The sequence below is a fragment of the Lissotriton vulgaris genome, chromosome 12 (assembly GCF_964263255.1).
Source record: "Lissotriton vulgaris chromosome 12, aLisVul1.2, whole genome shotgun sequence".
Taxonomy (NCBI): Eukaryota; Metazoa; Chordata; class Amphibia; order Caudata; family Salamandridae; genus Lissotriton; species Lissotriton vulgaris.
Genome location: NC_141700.1, coordinates 783,885,734 through 783,908,626, shown reverse-complemented (window position 1 = coordinate 783,908,626; position 22,893 = coordinate 783,885,734). Strand labels below are relative to the sequence as shown.

The 22,893-nt window shown below is 42.7% G+C and overlaps 1 protein-coding gene across 1 annotated transcript in view; it reads right to left on the bottom strand.

Annotated features, from left to right (window-relative positions):
• LOC147678712 (phospholipid scramblase 3-like) overlaps window positions 1–21,919 on the bottom strand; it is a 119,318-nt gene extending 97,399 nt beyond the window's left edge. The window contains exon 1 of the mRNA XM_086946166.1: window positions 21,605–21,919. The gene's annotated coding sequence lies outside the window, so the exon portion shown is untranslated. The remainder of the gene's footprint in view (window positions 1–21,604) is intronic.
• Window positions 21,920–22,893: the final 974 nt, after the last annotated feature.

Below are 22,893 nucleotides of genomic sequence, written 5' to 3'. Positions count from 1 at the left end.
TATACTCACTCATCATATGTTCTTATACACCTATACATCCTGTTAAACACCGATACTCATCCATACAGTTACTCACACACATACTCACACATGCAAATAAACTATCAAACATCCATTTACTTGCATATACAGCTATACACACACCACTACACTTACTTTGACAAAAACGTACACATACTTACTCTCTTAAACAATCCCTTATAGAAACATACTTATTTATACAGGAACTCTTCCAATCTCTCACACTCTCAAATATAATCACTTATATACATCAATACTCACATATAGTGGATTAAAACATATGTAGTTACTCATAAAGATACTATTGAGACAGTCATTCACTCACTAACACCCCATACACACACTCATCCACCCATACAGTCCTTCACACATGCTGTCTTCAAAACACATACAAACAGTGAGTTACTCATTCATGCATCTATGCGCTAAGTAATCCTCCCCACCGAAACATACAGACACTCGTACTGATACTCAAAAAGCCAACTAATAACTCATATAGACACTCATGTAGCTACTCACTAACCCATGCATCCACATATACACAAAGTGAAACAATGATACAGATATTTACATATTTAAACATTACTCGCTAATACATGTATTCACTAAGATACACTAATAAGTCAGTTATGCAATCATTTTTTTTTAAAACATCCATTTAGACACTTATTTACCCATTTATTCTTCCATCGACCTTTAGATATACATATATAAAACATATTTCTTTTTCAGAAAGACACACATTCACAAGGATGATGTCATCAGTGATGTCATCAGTGATGTCATGGGTGATGTCACTAACCATGTCATGAGTGATGTAATATGTGACGTCATCAGCAGTGCATTGCAGGTGCGCGAGTTATAGTTAGCTGAACTAACTATAAGGGGGTAATTTCAATGGTTTTGTATGAGTGAAATGTCCAGCTAACTATCTAACTATAACGTGTGAAACCTATGTTTTTTACTGAAAAAAAATTATATATATATATATATATATTTTCACTGAAAAAACCATAGGTTATAGACCATATATAGTTAGGAATTCGCATTTACAAAACCTTATTTTACTCACACAAAACCATTGAAATTCCATATATAGTTAGTTGCACTAACTATATATCGCGCACCCGCAATCCACTGCTGATGATGTCACATATTACATCATTCATGACATGGTCAGTGACATCACTGATGACATCACTGATGACATCTCAAATGACATCACTGATGACATCTCAAATGACATCACTGATGACATCACTGATGACATCTCATTTGACATTACTGATCACATCACTGATGATATCATTCATGTGATAATACGATGAACCTCTTCAGACTCTAATATAACCTTAGATACAATCAGTGTAAACAGACACTCACAGACTGTCACTCATCCATGGAGTTACTCACACACCTAGTCAGTCATGCAAAGAATCAATCACACCTCCATTTCCTCAACTATACAGTTATACAAACTTTACTTATTCAAACATATACTAACACATATTTACTCTCTTATACAATCCCTGATACAAGTTCACAATGATCCATACAGCCACTCACACATTCACTGACTCTTATGCACAGTTATTTATATATGTCAACTCTCACATGTACTGTGTTTTACATATGTACTTACTTTGACATGTAGCACTGAGATATCCATTCACTCACCAATACACTCATGCACACAGTCAACCGCCCATACAGCTGTTTCCACATGCACTTTTGAAACCATACATCTAGTGAATCAACTGCTCACACATCTATGCACAGAGTCATACACCTCCCAGCCACCCACACACACACTCAGTCTCCCATACAAATACTTGGGCAACCAATCAATAACCCATAAAGTTACACATATAGCTACTTATCAACACATGCAACAGTTTACAGAACAACAGACATAATGATGCACAAATTAAGACAGTTTAGTCACTAACCCATGCACTCAGTGAGACACATTTAATCACTCACTCATACAGTCAGTCATGCACCTACTAAATCCTTCATCCAGACACTTATACATCCACTCATTCCTCAATATGTAAGACATATTTTAACTTTACAGAAACATACAGTCACTGGATGTTGTCATCAGTGATGTCATTTGAGATGTCATCAGTGATGTCATCAGTGATGTCACTGACCATGTCATGAATGATGTAATATGTGACATCATCAGCAGTGGATTGCGGGTGCGCGATATATAGTTAGTGCAACTAACTATATATGGAATTTCAATGGTGTTGTGTGAGTAAAATAAGGTTTTGTAAATGCGAATTCCTAACTATATATGGTCTATAACCTATGGTTTTTTCAGTGAATTTTCAAGGTTTTGTAAATGCTAATTCCTAACTATATATGGTCTATAACCTATGGTTTTTTCAGTGAATTTTCAAGGTTTTGTAAATGCTAATTCCTAACTATATATGGTCGATAGCCTATGGTTTTTTCAGTGAATATATATATATACATACATATATAAACATATATCATCTGTATATCTATATAAATACAAACATAAATGCATGCATACATATACTTATATGCATACAGATGCATGTTATTTACATGAAAGTTGAAAAAACACTAATAAAAGCAAAGCTAAAAAGCCACCTCATTACAAACAGAATGGCTTTAACTTAAACGAGGGCGAGATCTATTGCATTTTCAATGCTTGTTTACTTTGGTTCCATCAAGAAGGCATTCAGATGTGTCACACATTTGCCATAAATTCTGAATGTTAGCACTCTAGTTGCACATTAGATCACTGTAGTAAAGCTACTGCTCACCAGGGATGTCTGCTGCTGGTATTCAAAGTGCATGTTTCAGTCTGCATGTCAGAATTTTTTTAATGAAATAGAAGAGGATTTGAGAAGTCACTCAAAATGATCCCTAATTTTTCTTTCTGAAGCACTAATCATACTTTCTATGGCAAAATTAACCCCCTCATGTTGTTCCTTTTTAAATTGAGTGTTTTCAGACTTACCACTTCATTCCAATCAAGATGGCTTCTGGTGTGCCATACTTTTGTCATAAGTAAGACTGTTAGCGCTCTAGTTGTTCTTTAGAACACTCTGGGACATTCTATCATTGGGCTATACTTGGGGTACATCTGGGTGATATTTGGGCTACATTTAGGCTCTTTTGTCTCTGGTGGCCATCTTGGGAGACTGTATGTCAGAATTTTTTAATGGAATAGAAGAGGGTTTGAGAAGTCACTCAAAATGTGCCCTAATTTTTCTTTCTGCAGCACTAATCATAATTCATATGGCAAAATATACCCCCTCATGTTGTTCCTTTTTAAATTAAATGTTTTAAGAGTTACCACTTTATTCCAATCAAGATGGCTTCAGGTGTGCCATACCTTTGTAATAAGTAGGACTGTTAGCGCTCTAGTTGTTCTTTAGAACACTCTGGGACATTCTGTCATTGGGCTATACTTGGGCTACATCTGGGTGATATTTGGGCTACATTTGGGCTCTTTTGTCTCTGGTGGCCATTTTGGGAGACTGCATGTCAGAATTTTTTAATGAAATAGAAGAGGATTTGAAAAGTCACTCAAAATGTGCCCTAATTTTTCTTTCTGCAGCACTAATAATACCTTCTATTGCATAATATACCCCTTCATTTTGTTCCTTTTTAAATTAAATGTTTTAAGAGTTACCACTTTATTCCCATCACGATGGCTCCAGGTGTGCTATACCTTTGTAATAAGTAGGACTGTTAGCGCTCTAGTTGTTCTTTAGAACACTCTGGGACATTCTGTCATTGGGCTATACTTGGGCTACATCTGGGTGATATTTGGGCTACATTTGGGCTCTTTTGTCTCTGGTGGCCATTTTGGGAGACTGCATGTCAGAATGTTTTAATGAAATAGAAAAGGATTTGAGAAGTCACTCAAAATGTGCCCTAATTTTTCATTCTGCAGCACTAATCATACTTTCTATGGCAAAATATATCCCCTCATGTTGTTTCTTTTTAAATTAAATGTTTTAAGAGTTACCACTTTATTCCAATCAAGATGGCTTCAGGTGTGCCATACCTTTGTAATAAGTAGGACTGTTAGCGCTCTACTTGTTCTTTAGAACACTCTGGGACATTCTGTCATTGGGCTATACTTGGGCTACATCTGGGTGATATTTGGGCTACATTTGGGCTCTTTTGTCTCTGGTGGCCATTTTGGGAGACTGCATGTCAGAATGTTTTAATGAAATAGAAAAGGATTTGAGAAGTCACTCAAAATGTGCCCTAATTTTTCATTCTGCAGCACTAATCATACTTTCTATGGCAAAATATACCCCCTCATGTTGTTTCTTTTTAAATTAAATGTTTTAAGAGTTACCACTTTATTCCAATCAAGATGGCTTCAGGTGTGCCATACCTTTGTAATAAGTAGGACTGTTAGCGCTCTAGTTGTTCTTTAGAACACTCTAGGAGGCTGCAGTAGAACACAAAGGAATCAACTGACAGTCTCTGTCCTTGTTTGATGTACATGTTTTACTGAGAATGTCAGACTTCATTTTCACATGACTGAGAAAGATAATGTGAATTTACAGAAAATATGCTTTCAGTTTAGCTTATAGATCCCCTTCCAAACCACTGTGGGAAAATCATGAGATATTAGTTTTCTTTCAAACAATATTCATGATATCACAGCAGAAGGTTTTTTCACATGGTAAAATCACCTTAGAACCCACCACAATTCCTAAAACGAGTATGGTACCATCAACAAATGATTTATAATGTAACTAAAGTCCTAAAACCCTCTATTAATTACAATGCTTTTTAATGAGGTGCTATCATGTATATTGGTCCCAAGATGGCTGCCAACACTTCTTGGATGAAGTGCTGACAGCCAATCAGATCAGATGTGTGGTTAGGCTCCGCCCAGATATATATCTTTTTTTGAACCTAAATTACTAAAAATCCACTGGAGCACATATATTGAGACCTAGCAAAGGCACATCGGGCTAACAGTCCCTACAATTTTGCCAAGTTTCGTGCAAATCCATTCAGCCGTTCGCGCTAAAAGTGAGGCCAACCGCCCTATGGAAATTAACATGGGAAAAACGCGTTTTGGGACCCCCCTTTTTTCTCGGCCCCCCCTTGATGAAACCCCCCCAAATTGTCAGGGGCTGCTCAGAAACAAAATGTTCCATTTTCCTGAAAATTTCAGCCAATTCCGTCCACAAACGCCAAAGTTATTAGACATAGAATTTTCAAAATTCCCATAGAGAAAAAATCCTAACTATATATACCTACTGGCGACCGCCAGTAGGTAATATATATATATATATATATATATCAAAGAGCAATGCGCCAAGCGCTTAGGGAGGGCTGCCCATGACACATCCACCATCCGGCCTTTCAAATTGTCCCGATGTCCTCTCAGCCCCTCTCCCTGTTAAAAAGAAGTCCGACGCGTTTCGGGGCAGACACGCCCCTTCTTCATGGACGTTTGTTAACCACATTGCACGGCAGCTCACCAACTCGACTGAAACGCATTTTGTTTCAATCTGTGCCGCCCTGAGTGGGTGTGGCTGATAGTGTTGCTGCAGCCAGGCTTGCTGGTTGCTGTAGTTCCGTTGTTGGTGAGTCTGTAGTTTTCCTTGAGTAGGTGCGCAATCCGGTGTTGATTCATCTCAATTTGTTGTTTACCTTGAGTTGCAGGTTGGAGGGTGGGTTGCGAGGTCATGATTATTGTAACGATGTGTCACGCTGTAAGTGCGGGGATTCGTGTCCCTGCAGCAGTCTTCACCGGCTCCTGCATTCCAGATAGACGGCGAAGTGGAGCCCCTCCCCCGGTTATGGCTAACCGTGGGTAATGTCAAAGAGCAATGCGCCAAGCGCTTAGGGAGGGCTGCCCATGACACATCCACCATCCGGCCTTTCAAATTGTCCCGATGTCCTCTCAGCCCCTCTCCCTGTTAAAAAGAAGTCCGACGCGTTTCGGGGCAGACACGCCCCTTCTTCATGGACGTTTGTTAACCACATTGCACGGCAGCTCACCAACTCGACTGAAACGCATTTTGTTTCAATCTGTGCCGCCCTGAGTGGGTGTGGCTGATAGTGTTGCTGCAGCCAGGCTTGCTGGTTGCTGTAGTTCCGTTGTTGGTGAGTCTGTAGTTTTCCTTGAGTAATATATATATATATATATATATATATATATATATATATATATATATATATATATATATATATATATATATATATATATATATATATATATATATATATATATGTGTATATATATATATATATATATATATGTGTATATATATATATATATATATATATATATATATATATATATATATATATATATATTCACAGAAAAAACCATAGGTTATAGTGGATATATAGTTAGGAATTTGCATTTACAAAACCTTGAAAATTCAATGAAAAAACCATAGGTTATAGGCCATATATAGTTAGGAATTAGCATTTACAAAACCTTATTTTACTCGCATAAAACCATTGAAATTCCATATATAGTTAGCTAACTATAAGCGCTAACTATATATCGCGCACCCGCAATCCACTGCTGATGATGTCACATATTACATCATTCATGACATGGTCAGTGACATCACTGATGACATCACTGATCACAACATCCAGTGATTGTATGTGTCTGTAAAGTTTAAATATGTTTCACATATTGAAGAATGAGTGGATGTATAAGTGTCTGGATGAAGAATTTAGTAGGTGCATGACTGACTGTATGAGTGAGTGATTAAATGTGTCTCACTGAGTACATGGGTTAGTGACTAAACTGTCTTAATTCGTGCATCAGTATGTTTGATGTTGTGTAAGCTGCTGCATGTGTTGATCAGTAGCTATAAGAGTGGCCATATGGGTTATTGATTGGTTGCCCAAATATTTGAATGGGAGGCTGAGTGTGTGTGTGGGTGGCTGGGAGGTGCGTGACTCTGTGCATAGATGTGTAAGCAGTTGATTCACTAGGAGTATGAGTTCAAGAGTGCATGTGGAAACAGCTATATGGGCGGTTGACTGTGCATGGGTGTGTTGGTGAGTGAATGGATTTCTCATTGCTACATGTGCAAGTAAGTACGTATGTAAAACACAATACATGTGAGAGTTGAGATATATAAATAACTGAACATAAGAGCCAGTGAATGTGTGAGTGGCTGTATCGATCACTGTGAGCTTGTATCAGGGATTATATAAGAGAGTAAATATGTGTTATTATATGTTTGAATAAGTAAGATGTGTATAACTGTATAGTTGAGGAAATGGAGGTGTGATTGATTCTTTGCATGACTGACTAGGTGTGTGAGTAACTCCATGGATGAGTGACAGTCTGTGAGTGTCTGTTTATACTGAGTGTATGTAAGGTTATATTAGAGTCTGAAGAGGTTCATTGTATTATCACATGAGTGATGTGATCAGTGATGACAAATGAGATGTCATCAGTGATGTCATTTGAGTTGTCATCAGTGATGTCATTTGAGATGTCATCATTGATATCATTTGAGTTGTCATCAGTGATGTCATTTGAGATGTCATCAGTGATGTCATCAGTGATGTCACTGACCATGTCATGAATGATGTAATATGTGACATCATCAGCAGTGGATTGCGGGTGCGCGATATATAGTTAGCGCTTATAGTTAGCTAACTATATATGGAATTTCAATGGTTTTATGCGAGTAAAATAAGGTTTTGTAAATGCTAATTCCTAACTATATATGGCCTATAACCTATGGTTTTTTCATTGAATTTTCAAGGTTTTGTAAATGCAAATTCCTAACTATATATCCACTATAACCTATGGTTTTTTCTGTGAATTTCATTGGTTTTTTAATAGCAAATATGAAAAGCTTTAAAATGTCAAGTACGTGATAGATAAAAACATTTTCGTATTTATGCACGCTGATGTGCTTTGAACGCTGCCCCCCCCCTCCCCTCCGTTGTAATCCGTCGTACCTCCTTGTCTCTCCATTTGATTGATTGTTGTCCAAGCATTTACTGTTTTAGAATTGGTTCTCTTTGGATCATTCTCTATTTACAAACAAGCACAAAGTCGCAATACTCTGTTTAGTCTTTGCAGATAGTGAAAAATCGTGTAAAAAAAATAAAAGTAATCGAGCAAAATCAGTAGGCCACTAATTGGATCTCTTTTTGACCTCGCTAAAATAGAAATATTAGGAACAACCCTTCTTGAGAAATACGAAAATAGTGACATGAACTGAGCTCCACACCATGAGGGCTGCAAGACAGCTCGGCTCCATCACCCATCCCGCACAAAATAATGACAAACCCTATGCAAATATTAAAAATATAGACAACACACCAGCAAAGAAACAGGGTAAAACATTTTATTAAAAAACTATTTACATAACGTTGGTTTATAAGATGATGTCAGTAGTGGACCGATGTGTGAATAGATCGAAAACAGCACAAGGCTCCAAGATCCGGATAGCAAGCTCCTGGATGTTGGGTGCCATAGTTTAGAGTTCTGAATTTCAGCCTTTTTCAATGCCTGTGCTTTGTTGAATCAAAATGGCGGCTTGACACAAAGCTGACTCAAGCGTTGCTACTGATGCTATGCAGACCAAAACTGGTTTTCAGTTTGTACATTTTTCTAGATTTTTCAATCCAAGTTTGGTTGACTTTGTAGAACGATGGCTTCAGATTTTCAACATACGGTGTGGTGGCGCTGACTGGGAGGGGGCGCTTCGCTCCTGCCCCCTCCCCAAGTAAGATTTTCATACGTGAAAGTACGTTAATGGTTTTGGTCCCTGAGATGCTTCGATGTCACTACCATTCTCAAATAGCATAAGTTCTAGATGTTGGGTGCCATAGTTAAGAGTTCTGAGCAGCGCTTGTAACACTGTCTGAAGCTTATTTCCACCTACTGCAGCTTCACTATTCTCAAAGTAAGTGAGTGTCGTTTGTGGACCTGACTGCATTAGAAAACAATGTGATATGTTACCTTCCTAAACAGCTTGACGGAGGCCCCTGAGGGACGCTGTGATGGCCATGGACTCGGAGAAGACGCTTGGCTCCGACACCCTCCCCAAGTCTTATAGCACTGGTGTAGCCTGAGATCGCCCCCGACATAGGCGGCCGGCTCCCGGGGTCCGGCGGTACTTTTTGCCTTTTGATGACTCTTCAATTCTGGACCTTGTCCCACAATCCGTTTGACCTGAAGACAAGCTGTAGTGGGGCGCCCCTTTATCGTTTTAGTTGCCATTCCGCCCGCTTTTGCTACACTGTGCCTCTTCCGCCATTCAGCTGTTTTCCGCCCGCTCTTGCGACTACAGCGTCTCGCTCACCATGTAGTTGAGATGCGCCCGCTCTTGCGGTGCAGCGATAGGCGGCTGCCACAGGACTCTCAAAATGGCGGCCGGCTCTTCGGTTTTGGGCCTGGTCCACTAAAATGGCCCTGGGACACCTTGGAACTCGGACGCTTGTCTGCTAGGGCTTGGGTCCCATTCTCGAAAAGCGTCCCCTCAGCCGTGAAGATTCTACAAAAGTCTTGGGGGCCTCCGACTCCCGCAGGCTTCTGGTGGGGAGCGGCTGCCATGATTGCTCGTGGAATGGCCACGACGGAGCTACGAGATGGTAGTGGTCTCATGCTGACGCCAGCTTTAGTGTGAAACATCCAGAAACACTGTAGACTACCAATTCGATCAGTTCCGGTAGCGCCCCAACATGACCCGGAAGAGAAGAACTTGCCCTCCCCTCTTTGACTGATGGTTCTTGTTGCCTGTCCCCTCTGTTGTCATTTAACAGAACTTTTTGGACTGCTGAAAGGGGTTGTGTTCTGAACGCTGGTTGGTGGAGACATTTAGACTATATTCTTGACCTACGTTGTCGCGTAATGCGTTTTATGACACGCCGCGTTAGCGCACCCGGAAGTGATCCGAGGCGCGGCGCGCAGCGCGTAACGTAAGCATAACAGGTCATGTGACTTGTTAATAAAACTTTTCATTGGTTCATTTTACTTTTGTTAATTTAATGATGAAAAGCTTGGTCTTATGACCTAAAAATTACGCTTTTTATTATTTTCGAACAATATTTTTTTTTCAAACATATGTTATAATATTCCAGGCTAATGTACTTTCCCGGAAAATTTACAACTGTCTTGCAAGTAAAATATATTCCTTTTTCGAGAAAAAGGGCGTTTCTTCCTTCCATGACGGAGCCGTTGAGTAAAAGAGATTCGGCCTGCTGTCTTAGTCGCCGATACGCCTGATTATCAGATTCTTATCGATCACTTTATGTTGCAGACATGAAAAACACAACTGCCCTTGACCATTTATCTTTACTGCGTTCCTACATATTATACCTTTTATCCGTCATGTAATTGGACTGCTTTATTTCACTTGCCTTTTACTGATTCGAAAACAGTCACTAAAAGTAAAAACTTTACAAATGAAAATACTACTACCGTGTTTTGTTTTAAAAACCTTTATTGTGAAAATGTCAGTATACAAATACGGGCCTATAACCACGTGGGCCGGCCACGGAGCAAACTCAAATCGTATATGATGAGGAGACATTTACACTGTAGAAGAACGTAACGAGCGGGCCATTAGGTGACAAGAACAAAGGTGTCTAACAGTTGCGGAATCGGTGGACGTACATTTTGTAATTAAAATACGACAGGGCCACTTACAATAACATTTTCTAGATATACATTTGCGGGCAAAGAGTTACGAGTCCCATTTATACCGGCGCCATTTTGGGCGAGGCCGGGCAGGTCCAAGATATAGTCAAAATGTCTCCACCAACCATCGGCCAGACCAGAACCCCTTTCGGCCCTTTATGTTACAAGATGGTGTCTTCTATTCAGAAAATATTGGTGGCAGCATTTTGAAAGGAAACAGAAACAGCCGTTCTCCTAGTGAGTTTCACATTGTTACATTTAGGAAGAATGTTGAAGAGTAGTATGTGGAAAATCTGAAGCCATTTTTCTACAAACTCTCAATCAGACTTAGATGGAAAAAAAAACCTGAAGAATGTACAAACTGAAAACCAATTTTTGTCTGTATAGCACCAACAGTAACGCTTGAGTCAGCTTTGTGTCAAGCCGCCATTTTCATTCAATCAATAGCGTCCCCCTGCACACATTCAGGGACCTGGTCGTGTCTTTAGATGAAACGCATTGTAGGAAAAGAAGCAGAAAGGAAAAGGAAAAAATTTCCGCCGGACCTAGTGAAGCTGCAGCAGGTGCAAATAAGCTTCAGACAGTCTTACAAGCACTGCTCAGAACTCTCAACTGAGGCACTCAACATCCAGGACTTGCCATTCGGATCTTAGCGCCTTGTATTTTTGTTTTGTTCTTGATGGAGGGGAAACAACAAAAAACAGGCATTGAAAACGGCTCAACTGGAGCAAAAAAAAAATTACTTCTTGGGTGCATTAGGGCATTTATGATTTTCGAATGCCGTATTCATCAGGTTGATGCTCATGTTGCCATAGGACAGCATAGCACCACAGTGTATACAAGTTAACTTCATATGTTCAGATGAGGCAGGTGGCATATTTAGCATTCACCTTCTTTGATCCAGGAGGGATGGAGAAAAACTGCCAGATGAAACTTGAAACTTGGCCATCCAGATCTCGGCGCGTTCGACTCACTGTACCGCAACAGTGACCGCAACTCAGCTGGACACGCCGTCTTTCGGCGCAGCATTGTAGGATGGCCACACCAGTGCGGCAATTTGCTAGACACCACCTCGGTGCCATCCGGATCTCGGCGCGTTCGAGTCACTGTACCGCAACAGTGACCGCAATTCAGCTGGACACGCCGTCTTTCGGCGCAGCATTGTAGGATGGCCACACCAGTGCGGCAATTTGCTGGACACCACCTCGGTGCCATCCAGATCTCGGCGCGTTCATTCATTCAATAGCGTCCCCCTGCACACATTCAGGGACCTGGTCGTGTCTTCAGAAGAAACGCATTGTAGGAAAAGAAGCACAAAGGAAAAGGCAACAAGTTCCGCCGGACCTAGTGAAGCTGCAGCAGGTGCAAATAAGCTTCAGACAGTTCTACAAGCACTTCTCAGAAATCTCAACTGAGGCACTCAACATCCAGGACTTGCCATTCGGATCTTGGCGCCTTGTGCTGGTTCCGACCTATTGACACATCAGTCCACTACTGACATCACCTCATAAGCCAACGGGGCACCCCACGCCGACTTCCGGCGCAGCATTGTAGGATGGCCACACCAGTGCAGCCACTTGCTGGACACCACCTCGGTGCCATCCGGATCTCAGCGCGTTCGAGTCACTGTGCCGGAAGAGTAACCGGAACTCAGCTGAACACGCCGTCTTTCGGCGCAGCATTGTAGGATGGCCACACCAGTACGGCAATTTGCTGGACACCACCTCGGCGCCATCCGGATCTCGGCGCGTTCGAGTCACTGTACCGCAACAGTGACCGCAATTCAGCTGGACACGCCGTCTTTCGGCGCAGCATTGTAGGATGGCCACACCAGTGCGGCAATTTGCTGGACACCACCTCGGTGCCATCCGGATCTCGGCGCGTTGTGCTGCCTTCGGCCTATTCGCACATCGGTCCGCTACTGACGCCGCCTCACGTGCCAACGGATTTTCTACGCTTTTTGTAGCCCTATGTCGCATAACAGGTCATGTGACTTGTTTATAAAACTTTTCATTGGTTCATTTTACTTTTGGTTTCCTAAAGATGGAAGGCTTGGTCATATGACCTAAAAATAACACTTTTCATTGGTTTAGAACATTTTTTTTTCCCAAACGATGAAAGCCCCACCTTGTTTCTGGATCATTCAGACTGAAGCTGGCGTCAGCATGAGAGCACCACCATCTCGTGGCTCCGTCGTGGTCATTCCGCGAGCAATCATGGCAGCCGCTCCCCACCGGAAGCCTGCGGGAGTCGGGGGCCCCCAAGACTTTTATACAATCTTCACGGCTGAGGGGACGCTTTTCGAGAATGGAGCCCAAGCCCTAGCAGGCAAGCGTCCGACTTCCAAGGTGTCCCAGGGCCATTTCAGTGGACCAGGCCCAAAACCGAAGAGCCGTCCGCCATTTTGACAGCCATGTGGCAGCCGCCTATCGCTGCACTGCAAGAGTGGGAGCAACTCCACAACATGGTGAGCGAGACGCCGTGGCCGCAAGAGCGAGCGCAACTCAGCTAGATGGCCGCCACCTGGGGAGACCCGTTCACGCCGCCTCCCCCCCCCCCCCCCCCGGGCCGCCGCACGCCAATTTTCGGAGCAGCATTGTAGGATACCAAAACCAGTGCGGCAGTTTACTGGACATCACCTGGGTGCCTGTCGTACATGTTGTGTCAGCCATGTGACACTGGACACAGACCGCTACTGACGAGGCCTCCCCCCGCACCACCCGGGACGCCCCACGCTGTTTTTCTGTGCTGCATTGTAGGATCCCTAAACCAGTGCGGCACCCAGGCGACATCACCTGGGTGCCGTCCAGAACTCTGCACGTTGTGCTGCCTTGGGACTATTCGCACAACAGACCGCTACTGACGAGGCCTCCCCCCGCCCCACCCGGGACGCCCCACGCCAATTTTCGGAGCAGCATTGTAGGATCCCTAAACCAGTGCGGCACCCAGGCGACATCACCTGGGTGCCGTCCAGAACTCTGCACGTTGTGCTGCCTTGGGACTATTCGCACAAAAGACAGCTTCTAACCATTGTTGCTTTTTGTGTTAATAAATGTTTAAATGTTTTTAGTTTTTGTTCTGTTCATTATCGTTAAAAGTTAATAAAGTTTTATAACCTTAATTTGTTGGAGTGTTATCTATTTTTTGAAAAACGGGTGAATGGGGCCTTGAATCGGGTTATTGTCATGTGTGGGCTTTGGAAGTGTGCTGCTGCAGGATCGGACATTTCAAACTCAAATGCACGTTCTTTTTCTTACCTTTCCGAAGCATGGAGCGCAATAGCAAGCAGAGAAAGGGTGATGCACGTGTTGAACACTACCTGACCTGGCAAGTTGCTGGCAGTGCCCCCCCGCCCGCTCCTGAAAGAGGGCACACACACACCGCCGCCCCGAGTACTTCAGAAATCTTTAAAAGACCATGCGCTTGTTCATGAGGCTTAAATGGTTTATCACCTCTTCTAGAACCCCTACATCGACCCTCTGACGTTTCATGGAAAAATTACCATGTAACACAATACCAAGCCCTATCAGCTGAAACCCCCAAGGAATCGTGGGGCATATTAGCAAGGGGGTTTATCTCCCCTTTTTTGGCTTTAAAAACCATGAAAGCGGAGATAAAATTATTTCCCTATTATCAAGCTGTCGCTAACACCAGTTAGTGACACCTAAAAGGAGATAGCGACCATCTTGGGCCCGGCTTTGCATGTCAGTGATACTTATCACTAATGACATGCAAAGTGGCGTGCCAAGATGTTAGCGACTGGAAACAGTCCCTAACATCGCTACCTTCTATTACCAACTTTTGGAGATATTCGCACTAAGCGCGAATATCTCCAAAAGCTAACACCTGCCCTGAGCAGGTTTTAGCCATGTTATCCAATGGGAGGTGGATAACATGGCTAAGAGCATTAGGTCGATAATACATGAATATCGCTGACTTTTCTGCGATAATAGCAAGGTTTATCTGCGATAAAAATCGCCGATGTGCGGCGATAATTTTTGTCTCTAAACAAGTTATAGACAAAAATTATCGCTAGTTGTTAGTAATATGCCCCCGGGTTTTTGCTTGCAGAAATCGGGAGGCGGGAGACTAGCACTGAAATCAGTACTCACACGCCTGAATCAGGAGGATTGGCATGTCTGAATTCTCTACAGCTGGGGCCATAAACTACATCCGCAGGGGTAGGTGATAGCCTGGGACCAGCCTGGCATCTAAAATGGCTGCCGTGCACGACAAAATTGTGGCATTCGAAAAAAGGCAAGATGGCGCAGCCGCTGGAAGAGATGTATCAACATATATCAGCCTCCTCAGCCACCCTCAGGAAACATAGGGGATTAGGATACGTCTCCCGCACCCCCTTATACCTAGTAATTTAATTTACGAAGCACAAAATGGCGAATTCCCGTTTCGCTACCAGTTTGCGGCCCAGTTCGCGGCCCGTGAAGCGCTTCTACCGTGAAAAATCATTTTTTTTTTATTTTCCCCACGGGACCCTTTAATAACCCCAACAACATTCCTAGGGGGTCAAGAGGGGGATACCTTGCCCCCTTTCATTAAATTCCCCCTTAGTTTTTCACCTTTTCTTCTCTCTCGATCCTACCGAGAGACAAGATGGCGGCCGCTCCGGACTGTCACGCAGCAAAAAAAAAAAAAAAGCTCACGCACAGCCGCTGGAAGAGATGTATCAACATATATCAGCCTCCTCACCCACCCTCAGGAAACATAGGGGATTAGGATACGTCTCCCGTACCCACTTATAACTAGTAATTTAATTTACGAAGCACAAAATGGCGAATTCCCGTTTCGCTACCAGTTTGCGGCCCAGTTCGCGGCCCGTGAAGCGCTTCTACCGTGAAAAATCATTTTTTTTTTCTTTTCCCCACGGGTCCCTTTAATAACCCCAACAACATTCCTAGGGGGTCAAGAGGGGGATACCTTGCCCCCTTTCATTAAATTCACCCTTCGTTTTTCACCTCTTCTTCTCTCTCGATCCTACCGAGAGACAAGATGGCGGCCGCTCCGGACTGTCACGCAGCAAAAAAAAAAAAAAAGCTCACGCACAGCCGCTGGAAGAGATGTATCAACATATATCAGCCTCCTCACCCACCCTCAGGAAACATAGGGGATTAGGATACGTCTCCCGTACCCACTTATAACTAGTAATTTAATTTACGAAGCACAAAATGGCGAATTCCCGTTTCGCTACCAGTTTGCGGCCCAGTTCGCGGCCCGTGAAGCGCTTCTACCGTGAAAAATCATTTTTTTTTTCTTTTCCCCACGGGTCCCTTTAATAACCCCAACAGCATTCCTAGGGGGTCAAAAGGGGGATACCTTGCCCCCTTTCATTAAATTCACCCTTCGTTTTTCACCTCTTCTTCTCTCTCGATCCTACCGAGAGACAAGATGGCGGCCGCTCCGGACTGTTTAGAATGTTGACAGACACCGGAGAGCCAATCAGCTTTCTGCGCGCAAAGTTCCGATAAGCGAAAAGTAAGCGGACCGGATCGCTGCCCAGAGCGCTGTTACAGATATATATCTTGATTTAAACGTTAATTTCTCAAAAACTACTGGAGCACATATATTGAGACCTAGCAAAGGCACATCGGGCTAACAGTCCCTACAATTTTGCCAAGTTTCGTGCAAATCCATTCAGCCGTTCGAGCTAAAAGTGAGTCCAACCGCCCTATGGAAAACTCAATGCAAAAACGCGTTTTGGGACCCCCCTTTTTTCTCAGCCCCCCCTTGACGAAACCCCACCAAATTTTCAGGAGCTGCTCAGAAACAAAATGTGCCATTTTCCTGAAAATTTCAGCCGATTCCATCCACAAACGCCAAAGTTATTAGACATAGAATTTTCAAAAGTCCCATAGGGAATTAATCCTAACTATATATACCTACTGGCGATAGCCAGTAGGTAATAAATATGTGTGTATATATATATATATATATATATATATATATCACTCTTCCAGTTGAAAGTAATGAGCTGCACTCACGGGTGAATTCCCAATCTTTATGCTTTAATTAAAATTCAGGCTGTAAACAATACGATCCACATCCCTACACGTTTCGGTCCCACTGGGAGCTTGGTCACGGGATATACAGCATTTCTGTATTACCACAATTCCCGACATATTTTATACTTTTTCCTTTCTACATCTTTCGTCATTTCCACCCACGGCGTTCCCAAGCACTCATGGGAGGTGTACTTTTATGTATTTAGAATAACAAAATATAAACTTTAATAAAAAACCATAGTATATCATGACACTTGTAACATGATTTATATGTCATACGTTTTTTGCTTAAAACCAATCATGAATTATTAGTCATAATTGACTTTGTTTAAGATGCATATTGGGATGAGTAGTTTTCGAATGTCTTTCTTTTACGTTACATGTCGTATTTAATATATGATTTTGTCAACAATTAAGTAGTTATTTGTATTCGAGAATTTTGCCCTCCAGTGGGCCCATATTATAATAGAATGTCTATTCATAGTGAGCCTCAATGTGACAATATTTTATTTATCGATTTTATATCAAAACTTGTTTTGTTTATAACAGATTCCTGTTACCCTGCTGGTAGATCTCAACTCGATTGATTATAGTATTCCGATTAATTGTTTTTAAAACATTTAGTCCTCCAGTGGGCTTGCATTCAGCAAAAAACCAGATCATTGCACCTCTCAATACCTGAGCAACATTGTTTCAATTATTTTATAGATGTGATATACCTTGGGTTTTACCAATCAAATAAATTGCATAATTCCAGTGCAAATAACACATCTAAAAAATTGCAAAAAAAACACATAAAACCATTATTACCATGATGTGAGATAAATAGTGTACAAAAGAGCTAAGAGTCAAAGAAGTTACAGTTATTGTCCAGACCATCGATAAATGAATGTATAATTCTTCGTCCTGATTCAGACCATAAGGTGCTATTATTCTCAAGTTAAGTATATGACAAGATTCCCTTTTGCCTTAGCTTTCGCTCTCGATCTCCTCCACGTTCATTTAGTTCAATTTGTTCAATTGCATAAAATGTTAATTTCTTCCAGTTGCTTTGATTATGTATTTCCATATGTTTTTCCACTGCATTACTTTGATCTTTGTTTATTGTTGCTCTCACATGTTCAAATATCTTCTTTTTCAATTCAGAGACAGTACCTCATACATATTGTTGGTTACAAGGACATTCGATGACGTATATCACAAATTGAATTTTACGCATAATATGTTGTTTGATTTTCTTTTTTTGATTTTTCACTAAGGTGACCTCTTGTTCGCTGGCTGCAATTTGACACACTTTGCATTTATTGCATTTATGAAAGCCTGAATGTGTAAGCCAGTTCGTAGGTTTGTTTTTCTTAAAGTGACTGGGCATTAGGGAGTCCTTTAGATTTTTTTCTCTTCTGAATGTCACATTTGGATGATTTTCCACTATTTTTGCCACTGTTGAATCCAGTTGTAGGATGTTCTAATGCTTTCTTAGAATTCAGTTGATTTTTTCACCTCTGCTGAATATGTAGTAATTAATCTTATTGGACCATCCTTTTTGGTTTCCTTGTTTTTAATAACGCTGTTATTGATATTTGTTTCATTTTCGCTATTCCTGTTCTGATTACATGTTTTTTGTATCCTCTTCCTTCAAATCTTTGTGTTGTTTCCCTGGTGTATTTTTCCATTTCACTTTCCTGATAACAAATCCTTTGAATTCTTAACAATTCTCCATATGGGATGCTATTTATTCGACTTTGTCGGTGGAAGCTCTCAGCGTGTAAAATTGCATTAGTTTCTGTTTATTTCCTATGAAGTATGTTTTGAATCCTGTTGTCCACGATGTAAATCTCTGTGTCTAAGTAAGTTACCCTTGACTCACTTATATCAAAGGAAACTAAAAAGGATGGATCCATAAGATTAATTACTACATATTCAGCAGAGGCGAAAACAATTAGCAGAGGCCCAGCCTAGGAACTAAACCCACGCCTCTAAGTCAATCCAGAAGCTGCTCCTGCTGTTACGGCACCACCTGGATTGGCTAGGGCAGGCAACCTCAGCGCTTACATTGAGACCAAGGGCGGCAGCTTGGAGTCATCCCCGACTCACTAACGCGGAAGTGGGGAGACAGCAGGGAGGCTAATAGTGGCTGGCCGTAGAAAGGCAGCCGTCCAACCTGACATGTGCTCTTGGGCCCAGGTGCTCCTAACGGGTGCCTGTCAACAATGTTAAGCAACTCCACCTCCCTCAGGCTTGCACTGATTTAGGCCCCGCCTCAGCCGTCAATTCTAAATCTGGCCCGCAGAAAAGGCTGACTGCCGCAGGCTGCGGGCAAAATGTAAATAGTGTACTTTATAAATAAGGCTCCTTGTTTTCCATTTTCACAGAATTTTACAGATAAATACAGACAGAAAACCATTTATTTTCCTGTATGTATTTATATGTAAATGTGGATAAAAACTGAATTAGCCTCTTTTTTTGAGGGATTCTAAATATTGTTAGTCATGACTATCAAGCCAAGAGCTATGTAGATTTACAGGTGAGCAGTTAGAAAATAAAGAAAATATTGTTATGAGGCTTTAATTCCAGTATATATGCAAAAGGTTGATACTAACATGTTCATATTTTCATATATGTGTATTGATATATAATCTGTTGGACTTTATAATATTGCAACCGGTCATACATTCAGATAAGAATTTATATTTATTGGTAAATAAATGTGTAAATGTACTAATTTTGCTTCATTTGTCTTACAAAACCCAAAATAAAAATGGATAAATACAGATAAAATGTGTAAAAAATAAATATGGAAAAATACAGACGGAAATGTCAAGAAAATAAATACCATAAAACCGGGAGCCCTATTTATAAATGGTACTTTCCTCACCTTAATAGGTGGTCAGGAGCCATGATATAAGTGGGACAACGCCCCAGCGCTCAAATGCACGCACCGCACCTGCTCACCCAGCTCTATTTGTGGGCACGCAGGGTGCTCTGGTTACAAGTCTTGCTTACGCTGAATCCTAGCTGCCACAAATCATTAGGCAAATACATTGAATTACTTGTGGTCATACTCCCGCTTCCTCTAAGACCTGTTACCTTTTGGCTAGCTATTGAATAAATAGAGTCAAGGCGCTAGCCCATGTCGTGGCTGTAGGATGAGTTTATGTCATCTTTTATTTTATTTTATTTTATTTATTTTATTTATGCATTTTTATATAGTGCGGACTTTTCCCGAAGGCGTCAGAGCACTTCACATTCTATTCAAAGGCTTTCTTTTTTAATGCAAAGAATACTGAAAACTGTCCTCCTCTTCCTCTTGCACTGAACCAATTGCAGTGGTTTGCAAAGGGAAACAGGGGGGCTGGAAACATGGCGTCCCTGAGGCGTGGAGTCACGAACACCAATGAACTCTCCCATGATGTAGGAGGCACAGATTCTTTCTCCTGGCTTCAAGCAGAGGTGTGGCTTTCATTGGGCCGCAGGTGCAGTGGCACCAGGCCCAGGGTCCTGAGGCAAGAACTGAAATTGAATTATTACTGTATTTTATCATTCAAACAGCACCCTAGGGGTCCATTTCCTTCCTTGCACTAGTGGCAATGACACTGGCTTCGCTACTAGCTGCAGATCAAGCTGTAGGCCCAGAAGAGATGGGGCCACTTTCGCTCTCTACATATTGTAAGTGTCAAAGAGTGCAGTCTTTCCGGCAGGGCTGCGGTGATATCTCTTCCCATGTTTGCCCTTGACTGTCGCTCGTAAAGGGGTTCACATCCAGCACCGAAGTTCCTTTTTGCGCAATGCAAGCATCTGTCGTCTCTTTGAAAGTTACATTGTTTACACACAGACTGTTAAAAGCCACATTCCTTCAGAGCACATTTTAAAATTCTACATCCACAAATTGCATTGTTGTAAACAAATGTCACCTGCTATACTGCTAATAACTGAGTGAAAAATTAAACTTGACCTAAACGTGCCCTTTTTACTTCCCTTGTTTATTTTGAATGCCCTCTCCTTCCCTTCATCCTTCTGTGCGTCTCTTGTACATATAGAGTGCTCCGAATCTCTCACTGTCTGCACCTCTCTTTCTCAGAAAACTGACAATACTCATTCATTCCAGGTGCCATTCGCTTCTCACAAAACCCATCTAAAGATAACACGTAATGTGTGATTATCACTGACTCCACCCTTCCTGGCCCCACCCCTTTCACTTACAAATATTGGTTATATTTTTAGCATTGCACCTGACACAGGTGCGTACATAGACACACCCCCTTGTAAGGGACGTTACTCTCACACATAAAGTTCATTATCTTCCCTTCAGAGCGCGCAAAGTTCATTCTTTCTCTCTCTCGCACACACACACTTCCGCCAGTAGGAGTTCCACATGCAGACACAGTTAATGCATACATTCTCTAGTTGTGACGTCGCCCGTTCATCTTTGAGACACAGGCAGTCTTAATTGCAATGCGCTGGCCATGGTACTGTTTGTACTTTTCCTGACAGACACGTGACGCACACAGTCCCTCTCCGAGCCTCTCCCTGTCCCCTCCCCCCTTCTCTGTCCCTTCTCTGCGCCAGACTGGGCAGCAACCAGGGGCATCTGGGGGGCACCTGTTACCCCTGCCTTGCTTGCCCTTTCTTACCCCAAGCACTGCTGCTGCTACCCCTGTGGAATGCTCCATGAATGAGACGTCAGTGGGGTGATCGAGGGGAATCACCCCCTGCCTCGGTACAATGGTTCGCCCCAGGCATGACGTAATAATAAAATAAAGGCGTTGCCCGTGGGGTTAGTAGCGGCACCGCGTGAAAAATACTACAACACAGGTTCCGTGTGTTTAGTACAACAACCGCGCCAGGCCAGGCCGCCCCTGGTCCCAGGGTTGCTTCCCGCCTGTCCCTGGCGCTGTAACTGTGTAAATTGTGTTACCTGGTTTCATCTTGTTTGGCCGTTGGTCCAGTAAGCTCTCATGTGCTCTCAGTCCTGGATCCTGCTGTCTCTCTCTGTGTGATCTTGTGCCTCTTGCAGGTGGCAGACAGTCCCAGGCAGTGCTTGAAATGGGAAAATAAAAGTGCAGGTACTCCGTACTCTAGAGTACCGGCCCATTTAAAGCACTGGACTCCCAGGGGTTCCCTGTGCTCTCAGTCCTGGATGTTGCTGTCTCTTTCTGTGTGATCTTGCTCCTCTTGCAGGTGACAGGCAGCCACGGCCTGTCTGTGCCCTCGGTCGCAGGTGCTGCTGTGTCTCTCTGTGTGATCTTGTATCTCTTGCAGGTGGCCGGCAGTCCACGGGGACACTGTGCTCTCTGCTCCTCAGTCCCACTCCCAGATGCTTCTGTGTCTCTCTGTCTGATCTTGTGCCTCTGCTGGTTGCTGTTTTAGGGCTCCCCTCTGTCCTCAGCCCGCCCAGTGCTGCTCAACGCTGTCTTCTCAAAGCACAACAGCCCTGCCAGGCTGATATCTGGAGAACATCCGAAGCAGTGGGCAGGGCAGATGTGACCTCACCGCTGGAACTGGTGCCAGGTCTTACTCCGTTCTGGAAAGTCCTCAAATGCCCCCGGGGTTCGTCGCCCCTCCCCCCGGACCAGGAAGTGTGCAGAGAGCTAGCACAGGCGCTGGAAGTAGGGGTGCTGGGGCGCTTCAGCACCCCCAAAATAACCACGCTGGAGGTCAGAAGGCGAAGAAGCAATTACGAAGCTTTTAACGTTTGTTGTTATCTTGTCTGTTGTGCTTGCACAGACCGAGGTCAGAGGTCAATCTGTGTCTTCTGACACACTGCAGCTTGCTCTTTTATCATGGAGATTGGGGTTTACTTTTACGTATCTGCCACGTGAAGGGTTTTATAAAGTGAACTGTAGAATCTTGCAGAGTTCAGATGTGAAAGGAAGGGCCTTAGGATATCAATTTGTGTAACACGAAAACATCTAAACCCCTTTAAATTAACTGTACGTATATTTCAGAATATGTCAGCAGTTACAAAGCACAAATAAAAGCACATTTTTAGGTCGGGGACCGTAGGCTGCGCTTGCGCAGTCTCGGTCAGAGATTTAATGATTCTTAGTTAGGTGGCTTGAACCCGCCCCTCTTCTCCATAGGCTGGCTTCCTAAACGGAGGCCAGCCATTGGAGGAGAGGGGCATCACTCCGTTCAAGCCCCGTCTTTTTCGGATTCGGATGCGTTTTCTTGCTCGTCTTTCTATTCTTTAAGCCCTGCCCCTTT